This window comes from Myotis yumanensis, unplaced genomic scaffold (assembly GCF_028538775.1).
Source record: "Myotis yumanensis isolate MYYU_CA2020_CCGP unplaced genomic scaffold, mMyoYum1.0.hap1 SCAF_14, whole genome shotgun sequence".
In the NCBI taxonomy this organism is placed as follows: domain Eukaryota; kingdom Metazoa; phylum Chordata; class Mammalia; order Chiroptera; family Vespertilionidae; genus Myotis; species Myotis yumanensis.
Window position 1 is genome coordinate 50,903,002 of NW_027223765.1, and position 12,388 is coordinate 50,915,389.

Sequence of the window (12,388 nt, forward strand, 5' to 3'; positions counted from 1 at the left end):
TTTATGACCAACTTCTGGAAGCCGCTGTCAGACACTTCATGCCGTGCTTTGCGATGTCACTATGTCCGTGAGGAAAGGAGAGTCTCCCTCTGGCCAAAGTTTGGTTTCTGTGTCCTCAGACTTGCCTGGGGGATAGCTTCTGGAGAAGCATGGGGTTCTGGGAAGCATCACCTTCTGTCAGGGGGTGGGGGAAGCATCACTTTCCTTGTAAAAAGAAGAAAAGGAAACTCTGTGGAGCTTGAGAACATAAACTGGCTGTTGGGTTGCATTCTTTACTTATCGCTAAAATGGCTCATTCAGATAAACCTCAGTGGAGACTCCTCTGATGCTGCAGTTTGTAAACACAAAGAAAACATTTAGAGTCGCTAAAAATGCTGACAAGGCAGTCTTACAGCTGTGTGCTTGGCCAAATCTGTTATTCCATAAACACCCAGATCAGATATAACATCTAAATATTGCAAAAAATAAAAAGGCCTATAGACCTACCTCTTGTTAAAATGGATGACTTAAAATTGTTACATCTGAGCAGATATTATCTTGGCACGAAGGAGGTAAGATCAAAAGCCAACAAAAGTTCACCTCCACTCCATAACCATCCCAGTCCTGGCCTCCAGACCAGTGAATTTAAGCAAACACGTCCTTGAAAGTCTCAGGCTTGATGTCTTAACCCGGGAGTTTTATTCTTGTCAAGCTCTATGTCCCCTTTATATTATAAATATTTCATAACATAATCAACCTACATACACAATTTAAAAAATATTAACATGACCTCACTATACTATAGAGGAGAAATAAAGAAAATTAACTTATAATAAAATAAGACATTTTAAAATCTAAGAGCTGAGGCCTGATTCCACTAAGACACACTGAAACTTTCATCCACTCACATCAAATCAGTTGGGACTTACGAAGCTAGAGTTCTCACAGAATGTGTCTATTCTTTCCCTTTCCATGTCACCTTTTGAAATGAGAACTAAATAAGTACATTTGTCTATATGTGCATAGAATTACTCTGAGTGTGACAGCGACAAACTCAAATTGATACTCAAACCTAAATTGTCACAAGTGGTTTTGTCATCGGTGATAGGATTTTCTGAAATGGTGAGCAATGAACAATGGCAAAACTTTGCAGGTGGTCAACTATAACCTACCCTCTGTAGTTTCATTCCTGGAACATACAATGATATTAAACCATTATCAATTATCCATCTTTCTGTCATCTATCTAGTCTAGTTTCTTTTTCAACCAAGTGAATGTTCAGTAAGATATTTAAAAGTCATACAGGACACAGGGAAATTTCCTACTTGTGTATCCATCTCAACCATTGCAAATTGGCTTGCACCCCCAGACTCCACCCACTAAATGCCAGTAGTATCACCAAAAATGTGACAACCTAAATCATTTCCACAAATTTCTAAAAAGCTCATGGTGGTCGTGCCCCTTTGTGAACCAATGATTAACAGAAACACTAAGCTTTTGTGCACCATACTGTGGTTTCCACAGGATGCCCTATTCTCACCTTTTCCCTTTATCTCTTTTAGAGCTCAGACAAGTCAATCGCTTACCTCTGACTTGGTCTGCCACTAACCCTTTTTGCAGGACCAAAAAGGTCTCTCCTACTCCTCAATTCCCATCTAATTAGTTATCTCTGGGATTCACAAAGTTAACTAGAGGCCCAGTGCACAAAATGCATGCACCTGAGGGGGTGTCTCTCAGCCTGGCCTGCTCACTCTCACAGTCCGGGAGCCCTCGGGGGATGTCTAACTGATGGTTTAGGCCTGCTCCCTGGGGGGAGCTCCTGCCACCGCCGCTGCACTCACCAACCGTGAGCCCGGCTTCTGGCTGAGCGGCGCTACCCCTGTGGGAGCACACTGACCACCAGGGGACAGCTCCTACCTTGAGCGGGATTGGGCCGAAACCAGCTCTCCAACATTCCCCCGAGGGGTCCTGGATTGCGAGAGGGTGCAGGCCAGGCTGAGGGACCCCACTGGTGGCGTGATCGGGGCCAGCAAGGGACACAGGAGGTAGGCCAGCCAGAGAGGGGTCATGGGAGGGCTTCAGGGTGTGTCCAGCTTATCTCGCTCAGTCCCTATCTGAGCAAGCTAACCTACCAGTAGGAGCGTCTTCCCCCTGGTGGTCAGTGCACATTATAGGGAGCAGTTGAGTGGCCTTAACATATAATTAGCATATTATGCTTTGATTGGTTGAACAGACAACCAGATGACTGGTCACTTAGCATATTAGGCTTTTATTAAATAGGATTACCTGGTAGCCCATACTGACATTTGAAAGTTTCATAGGTACATGTGTTGTCCCTTCAAATCAACTGTAAATTCCTTAAAAGCAGTATTTTTCAGTATTTCTATTAACTAAATTCTGTAGAGCAAGCATGTCAAACTCTCAGCCCACAGGCCGCATGTGGCCCACAACGAATATTTTTGTGGCCTAGCCAATATAATGGTATGTAAGAAACGTTTTAATAAAAATGTTGTAACTTAATTTTTACAATATTTTGTTATACATAATTATTAATAACAAACTATGTTAGCTAATGACTGATTACTGTAATTGTGTTGCATTTATTTCCCTTAAGCACCTTATGCCCAGGCGCACCATTTCTCTCCACTAATACTAGCAGCGAATATTTTAGCAGCCAACTGCCACATCATTAGTCTTGGATTGACTTGTTTGGTGTGTGCAACAGGAAACATTTCACTTTCAGAGAACAAGAAAAATAGGTTTACTTGTGTTACGCTTATTAATTTGTGCAGTTATTCAGTGTCTGAACATTGAAGTTAATGTTCAAGAAAAAATATTAATTTTCATTAAAATTTTCTATTATTTTATGTCAACGATTACTCATTTATTTCAGCCCTTTGTATTCAGCATATTTCTATTGAAATAAACCTACATTTCTATGAAAATTGAAGCTTTTTTTTTTTTTGTGGCCCACATAAACTTAAACCTTGTTTATTTGGCCCGCGTTAGCCTTAGAGTTTGACATGCTTGCTGTAGAGGCCCTTGTGGACTGAGGCTGAGTCAAAGCTAAAAGTCTACTTTTGGACTTGTGAAAATGCAAATTAGAGCAATCCAGCCTGTAACTCAAAGTGCCAAGCCATGATACCACCTGACTGTTAATCCCATAGTACAAATTCACCTGGCCCAACTCCCAATGCCTGGTACTCTTACGCATACCCATTTTGAACTTCTTTCTATAAATCCCAGAAACCAATTCATCTACCTTCTTTAAAGCAGCATTTCTCAAACCTCGAACTGTGTGTACTGCCTATGTTAGAATCAACTACAAATTCTTGTTAAACAAGATAAAACAAACGACAGCAGCAACAACAAAAATGACAATAGACGCTGTTCCTGAAATCTACCATTTTAGAAACACAGCTCTGTCTGATATACATCCATTCAGTTAAGCTAGTTCCTTCACGAATCCATTCATCTGTTTCTTGAATATGAATAGGCCTTTTACAATAAGTAGGGATCCCGTTCAAAATGATAAGGCAGACTCTAAGTCCACCCTTAAAATCCTACAGACCACAAATCTCATAAAAACCAAGGTCAAAGGTGGAATCATTTTGGCAGTTAATTTTTAGTTATACAACCTAATTTATTTCAGGGTTTCCCCATTTGGTATTTGCTTGTTATTTCGTCAGTGTTTTGCCTATGTAATGCCTTGTTTTGCTAGTCAAAAATTTATATTTGATTTCCTAATATACTTAAATATCTACATTAAAAAAATAAAATCATGCCAAAAGTCTCTTGTGGGGGAGGAGGTGTGGATTGGGGGGATCCAGAATGGCAATCCCCTACAGTGCATTTCTTCTGCTGTGTGTGAGCCTTCAGGACTGTCTCTGGTTACTTCCATCTCCTATCCCCCCTTTTCCTACTTGGGCTTGGCACATATAGGACAATTCATAGGAGTAAATGAATGAAACATTCATGTACAAATGGACTGGAACACTCAACATCAATGATAAGTGATAGCTTATTTATTTGGTAAATATTTGTATGTTTCCTACTATATGGATTGAGGCAAGGCCACTTTTTGCAATAAGTTAAAACTAACAATCACAATAGCTACATTTATGGAATAGTTAACCTGTGTCAGGTGATGTGTTAAATGTTTCACAAATATTATCTCATTTAATCCTTATAGCAACCCCAGGGAAAGCAGCTACCCACTTCCCATTTTGCAGATGAGAAAACTAAAACTGAGAAAAACAAAGTATCTTTTCACTCATAAGCAGGAGAAGCAGAATTCCAGCCCAGATCTGTCTGCCTCCAAAGTCTGTGCTCTTAATCCTGCCACCCTCTGTTCCAAGTTGGGGTGAGGGGAGATGTGTGTACAAAGAAAGACAATGATGAGAGAGTGGAAGGCCACAGGGACGATCAGGATGAAGTGTCAGGAGCTAATAATAACCCTAAGGGATGCGTTCAGAGCCAGAAGTGATGATGGAGGAAGGCGATGGAGGTGTGGGGGGCGGTCACTGTTGGGAAGAGAATGTGCCACATGAGAGAAGGGTTCTGGGGACGCAGGCCGAGGAGGCAGTGCTGCGCCCACTAGATGTGCAGGTGGGGGTGGAAGCCGCTGGGGAGGAAACAGACAGAGTGTGTGACTCAGAAGCTTGTGAGAGTTCCAGCTGGACGCTCACAAGAGGAGGGCAGCCCACACAGCCGCCTACACTGAGGCCTCAGAGTTCCCTGCAAACCACTTGCATGCGCCTCACGCCAGCCGATGGCTCTGTTTCCAGCTCAGCTGACCAAAGCCTGCGCGTCATGCCCTGGCCCCTCACATCTGTCCTTAGCCAGCTGTCTGCAGCTACCCCAGAGGACGGACTATGAAAGATGAAATGACCTGCCTGGGCTGCGATCATTGATGGGGTGGCCTCTGGAATCCAGGCTCAGTGTGGAGCGTCACCAAGAAGTGCACTGCAGCTGCAGAGGGCTTCTGTGACCCACCCCAGCACGGGCAGGGGAGCTGGACCTGAGGCCATGGCTAATAGAGGAACGCCCACTAGCTGGGCCAGGGAACACCCCCCTGGGGTCAGTGTCTCCTCCCTGAGTCTAAGAGCCTCTGAGGCCCTCTCTTCCCTCTCCCTCGCCCCATGAAGACAGGCCTGTGGCGGCCCTGCTCAGACAGGTGGTTTGAGAACCAGGAGACGTGGTGCCTTCACCAGGAGGGTGCAGGGGCATGTGCCTCTGCAAAACTGTGCACAGAGGTGAGTCCCTCCCTCCCTCGCCAAGAAGTGACACTTGTCCTCTAGTAAAATCTCCAAATCAAACTGAGCACAACACGCAACGTTAAATGCTGAGGGAGAAGGCGCCGTGTGTGAAACCCAGCACTAGACCTTTGATAGGGAACCACCTTGGTAATTATGATCACAACAACCCTATGCATCCCCATTTACAGATGAGAACTGAGCAGGACAAGGAGAAATACACCCAGTCTGCTATAAGGCTCCTTTATTCCACAGAACTGGTGTTAGGGAACATGTGGAGCTTCATGTGAATGTGTGATTTTCGGGTTTGCTTGTGCTCGATTCTCACTGCAAGAAACACTCAGCGACTTCAGCACTGTCCTCGGCCGAACTGGCTGCATATGCGCAGAACGCACAGCTGCACACCCAGTCACCCAGTATCCATCTCCGCTCCCCGCGTGTGTCCTGAGCCACCCCGTCCACAGGCGCTACAACTTCCCGTCCCATTTCAGGACCCCTCTTTCGCCACTTCACCATTGCCCACAGCTGCCACCTCCCAACGCCCGCTCCACAAGCAAGCACCAGGCCTTTTTCAGGGCAAAGTGAAGTATTTGTTGTCACATTTATGTATTTCCCAGCTATTTACCAGGTGTAAATTACCATTTAATAGATTCCTATCTTTTTTTAAAGTGTTTCACTGACAAGTTTTCATGGGTTGTGTCCCCAGCCTCATTTTCCCAGAAGCTCTATGGTTTTTATTGCTGATTTTACGAAGCACAGTGATGCTAGGAACACCTGTGATGTGTTAGAGCACACAGCTCGATCCAATCTGCTAATGGACCCAGCCTCGCTTCTTAACTCCTGTATGTTTCTGCTTTGACACACATGATCGCTTCCAATCTTCACAGCAACCTTAGAGGATCTCATCATTCCCATTTTTGCAGTTGAAGAAATTGAGATTGAGAAAGTAACTAGCTCAAGGAAACCGTAAACCAAATTAACCAGAGAGGTAACTCTGAAAGTCACACTCAGGCCTGTTTTCCTCTAAGCACATGCCAGGCCGGGATCCCGCAGCCGGTACAGGAGGTGAGTTTGTGGTGAAGGGGTAATGCCTCAGGACTAAGCAGGTCTTCGGCGACAGTTCACTGATGCAACTCTCCTTGGTCAGGTGAAGAACCCGGTCCTCCAAATTTGGAGTCATTATCGGAACTGTTTATTTATTCACTCACTTTTTTTGTTGTTGTTCTTTTATTCATTCATTCTTTCATCAAGTATTTATTGAGCAGTATGATGTCCCCTCTGAGTGGAATGCTCTCATCCTAACATCTGACCTTCAGGTCTCGCCCAAAACATCACTCCATGGCTGCCTTCCACAGTCCATGCCCCACCAGAGCAGGTAGGAGGTCCTCTTCTCTTTAGCATCAACTCTTCCCAATGCTTACCACTAGTGAAGATGGCATGGTTACTTTTGAAGAGTTCCTTGATCATCTTCCCCCAGGTAACGGCAAGCTCGTCTTTATTTTCACATGGATCCCAAGCATCCGGGACCATACTAGAAACATAGCAGGTACCCAATAAATACTTGATGTTTTACGGGTAACCTTGGACCTGGCACTGGTATAAAATGAAGCCCAGAGTAGAAAAAATATCTTCAACCTAGACAGGCCCCTCTTCAACAAATAAAGTTTTAAAGGTTATTGAAATGCTTGAGCTGGAAGGAAATATCCCTGCAGTGTGTGCCCAGAAGGACTGTAAAGAAAAAAGTAACTGACAGACAGAAAACGGATCTGCAAGGGCTTCTATAAACGGCCCATGAAATCAGCAGGTTCCTTGGTCTTTTATTTGTTTCTGGACAGAATCCCAGGCAGGGGAGATAACCTTCGCCTCAGAACAATGTGGAACATCATATGTAAATGTAATGAGATGATGAATTATTCCAGTGTCATTATGCCCATGATTTATGGGGAGACATTATCTGCTAAAAGCCTGGACTGAAAGAATATTGATTTCACTGAGACAGCCATTTAAAACTTTTTAAAGACAGCCAGTGATTGTTTAAAAGACCAGCTTCAAAAAACTCCAGTTTCAGGCCATTTGGTGGGGAGGAGGGAGGGAGGAAGCAGCAACGGCGAGGCAGCTACTTTCAGAGCCATTTGGACAGAGTTGGCTCCTCTCCCTCTGGGGCCCCTGGAACACCTTGTTCTTTGCAGCACTTGCCTGCACTCACAGGAGTTCATGTCAAATACTGCGTTCGGACCATTTCTAGGTCCAAAGCCGTATTCTACTTTTCTGGGAAAATACTTTTCTTTCTTCTTCTCACCCAATTTATTTCCAAATCCAGAAGCAGCAGGTTGATGCTTTGTGGTAGTGGGAATGCTGGTGGTAGGGAGTTTTCCTTTCTCCTTTAAAAGAAAAAACACAATTTTCTTAATTACATACACACTATCATGCTGCTAGCAAATCATGCTCTCCAGAACGCAGGGAGGGCATACATGGTGGATTTTAAAAAACGAGAAAATGACAATATGGGTCAATGCTAATGACTTTGAAGAAACATTTCCTTGTACTCTATAGCATCTTAAACGGTTTGACTGGTTTTCCGCCACACAAAAGGAAGGAAGGAAATTAATGTTTTTTGAGTGTCTTCAATATGCCAGACATATTTATACCATAATCTTCTCAACAAATCATAAGCTAGCTATTATTGTTTTTATTTATTGGTAAGGCAACCGAGGCCTGAGAGTGGTGAGTCTAAGCCGGAATTGGCACCCAGGACGATTTGATTACATATGTATGTAGTGAACTCGTCACCTGCTGGTCCTATATATTGAATGTTAATTCCTTTTTTTTTTTTTTAACTGATGAGGCTTCTTTAATTTCTGCCGTAAAATAAAAATCCTAAAGTTGAAGAGGATCTCAGGGAGATTTTATCTTAGGCGTGGTCATGTATGGGCTGAATAGAACTCCAGGCATGGTTTTTGTTGTAGTTGTTCATTGGTCATTCTCTTTGGGCTGGCATATTTTCTGATCGATATATACATACATACAGGTCAATGGAATTAAATTGAGAACCTAAAAATAAATCCTCACATTTACTGTAAATTAATTTTCTAAAATGGTATGAGGAGAGTTCAACAGAGATAAAAATAGACTTTTCAACATTTGGTGATGGGACAACTTGGTGTTCACGTGCAAAAGAGTGAAGTTGAACCCCTTCCTTATACCATATACTAGTACAAAAATCCACACAAAATAGATCATATACCTAAATGCAAGAGATGATATATATATATTATTTATCCCAAGAATGCAAGTTTGGTTTAATATCCAAATATATATATATATATTCCAAATATATATATATATATTATATATTATTTCAATCAGTATATATGTATATATATATATATATATATACTGATTGAGATGTAATTCACATGTGATCAATTCACCCATTTAAAATGTACAATTCAATGGTTTTTAGTATATTCATGAAGTTATATAACCTTCACCACACTCAGTTTTAAAAAATTTTAATCACCCCCAAAATAAACTTGTACCAATCAAGTCATTTTCCATCTCTTGCATTTAGATATATGATCTATTTTGTGTGGATTTTTGTACTAGTATATGGTATAAGGAAGGGGTTCAACTTCACTCTTTTGCACGTGAACACCAAGTTGTCCCATCACCAAATGTTGAAAAGTCTATTTTTATCTCTGTTGAACTCTCCTCATACCATTTTAGAAAATTAATTTACAGTAAATGCGAGGATTTATTTTTAGGTTCTCAATTTAATTCCATTGACCTGTATGTTTATCCTTATGCCAGTATCATACTGTCTTGATTACTAGCTTTGTAGTAAGTTTTTAAATTGGTATGAATCTTCCAACTTTGTTCTTCCTTTTCAGGGTTGTTTTGCTTATTCTGAATCCCTGAATTTTAAAATGCATATTTGCTTCATGCTGTCAATTGCTAAAAAAAAAAAAGCCTGTTTGGAATTTGAAAAGGATTTAATTGGGTCTGTAGATCAATTTGCAGAGTTGTACTTTGTAGTTTTCAGAATGTAAGGTTTGTTCTTCTTTTGTGAAATTTATCCCTAAGTGTTTTATTATTTTTTGGTGCTATGCTATAAATGGAATTTATTTCTTAATGTAATTTTCACTTTGTCCACTGCCACTATATCCACTATATTGAAATACAACTGAATTTTGTATATTGATGTGTCCTGAAAACTTGCCAAACTCATTTATTAGTTTTTATGTATTTTAAATGATTTTAGAGTTTCCTATATAAAGATCATACCATGTTCAGGTAGCGACAGTTTGTATGCTTTTATTTCTTTTTTATTTCTTTTCTTTTATTTATTTATTTATTTATTTATTTCCTAACTGTCTTAACTAGAACCTCAAGTACAATGTTGAATTAAAATGGCAAAAAATGGACATTCTTGTCTTGTTTCTGATTGTAGAGTCTTTTGCTTTTAGGTATAATGTTACTTTTGGGTTTTTTGTAGAATTGCCCTTCATCAGGATGAGGAAATTTCCTTCTATTCCTAGTTTGAGTGTTTTTGTTATGAGGGGCTTAGGAATTTGTTGAATGCTTTTTCTGCATCTATTGAGATAATATGTGCTTTTTGTCTTTGACTCCTGGTATAGTATATTACATTGATTGATATTTGGATATTAAACCAAACTTGCATTCTTGGGATAAATCCCACTTTGTTGTGATATATCTTCCTTTCTATATTGCTGGGGTCAGTTTGCTAGTATTTTGCTGAGTATTTTGTATATATATTAACTAGAGGCCCAGTGCATGAAATTTGTGCATGGGTGGGGTCTCTAGGGGCTGCCAGCTGCCAGCCAGGGCCTTCCTTTGAAGCAGGGGGTCCCGCGGGGGTGAGGCCGAACGGAGTCCTAACAAAGCATGCCCGACTCCGGGGACGGTTCAGTGACGCAGATCCAACTTTATTGTGTGAGTGCAGCAGTATATATAACATTCCAGACCAATCAGAAGTTTACAACATCCATAGGGCAACCAATAGTAGGAAAGATCAGGGTACTATGTAGGGGCTCCTGGGGGTCTTCTCAGGCGGGCGATGCCACTTCCTGGTGTGCCGAGGAAGCTTGTATAGGCGGAGCGTGCTCACGCCATTGCATCTGCCGCAGCACTGAGATAAATCTCCTGAGCTCTTCCCACATTCCTTCATTTCGCATTGCCCCCTATTGGTCAGCGTACATCATAGCAAGCAATTGAACTCCCAATTGGTCAAACTCCCTAGGCGACACTTTGCATATTAGGCTTTTATATAGAGAGATAAGAGAGACTGAGTGTAGTTTTCTTTTTCTTGTCATGTGTTTGACAGGTTTTGGTATCAGGGTAATACTGGCCTCATAGACTAAATCAGGAAATATTCCCTTCTCTTCTATTTTGTGGGAGAATTTGTGAAGAATTGGTATTAATTATTTACATTTTTGGTAGAATTTACTCCTAAAGTTATGTGGCCCTGGGCTCTTCTTTCTGGAAATTGTTTTACTTACTAATTTTGATTACAAGCCTAGTCAGATTTCCTACTTCTTGAGTCAGTTTTGATAGTTTGTATCTTTCTATAAATTTCTCCATTTTGTCTAGATTATATAATTTGTTGGCATATACTTGTTTATAATATTCTTTTGTAATATTACCTCTTTTATTTAATTTAGTCATTTGTGTTCCCTCTCTCTTATCTCTTGGTCATACTTGCTGACAGCTTGTCAATTTTGTGTTTTTTCCTAAGAAGTAGGAGAGAATTCATTTTCTTTTTTTTTTTTTTTAATATATTTTATTGATTTTTTACAGAGAGGAAGGGAGAGAAATAGAGAGTCAGAAACATCAATGAGAGAGAAACATCGATCAGCCACCTCCTGCACATCTCTCACTGGGGATGTGCCCGCGACCCAGGTACATGCCCTTGACCGGAATCGAACCTGGGATCCTTCAGTCCGCAGGCCGACGCTCTATCCACTGAGCCAAACCGGTTTCGGCGAGAATTCATTTTCTTGACTTTGCCAGTTTCTAGAGCTGCATTACCTATCATGTGGCCCCTTCATCCATTTTCAATGTCAGCGGTGTAGAGTCTTCCTTCAGGCATCACTCTGCCTCTGTCTGCCATAGTCACATCTCCCTTGCCTCCCTTTTACCAGGAAACCAGTGGTTCCATGTAAAGCTGACCTGCATAATCCAGGATAGTCGCATTTTAAGATCCTTAATTAATTTCATATGTATTTTAAGGCTCTTAATTACTCACATCTACAAACTACCTCTGAACGTACAAGGTAAGACCGGCAGCTTCTGCAGCTTAGGACATGGACATGTTGACTAGTATCCAATTCCCCACGGCCTGCTGTTTGCTGGACTCAACATCTAACGGCTGGAACTCTAGCAGCTACTTGGTCCCTGAGGATGAGGACCACAGGCTAGGAATGGCTTAGCAGAAAAGTTGGAGGAATATGGTTCCCTAATGAGTTTTCAGCAACACTGCAGAAGCTTTGGACTATAGCAAAACCTAACACTAATATACTAGTCCCTTGAGTTAGTAACTCACGGTTACCCAACTGTTTCCTTTGTAGATGAGGAAGGTGAGATGTAGAAGGGAAATATCTTGTCCAAGATCACTTCTACTACAAAGAGTAGGGTCCAGAAGCCAGGTTTTCCAACTCTAGGTCATTTCTACTCCATCACTTCATGTGAATTCAAGAAAGGTCCATTCATTTTAATATTTTCCTCAGCTAAACCTGAAAAGAAGTTACAGCTACTGTGGCAGCTTGTCAGTCTTCATTACTCCTTGACTCAGTAGCCTCTGTCATGTGACTTTATAGGCCCTTCCATAAAGAGGGAGCGTCCATTTCCTTATTTCTTGGGTGTGAGCTGGCACTGCATTTTCTTTGGACACTAAAATATGGCATAAATGGGTGATCCCAGTTCCCAGCCTAGGCCTCAAGAGATCCTGTGGCTTCTGCTCTCTTGGAACTTTGAAACTGGAGAGCAAGTCTAGCGTGACCCGTTGGAAGATAAAAGACATGTGGTCCAGACAATAAATTACCCCAAAGCAAAATCCAAGCAAACACAAGAGATGTGAGTGAGGCCATCCTTGACGAGCCAATCCCAGCTGGTGACCACAGGCACGTGAGTAAACC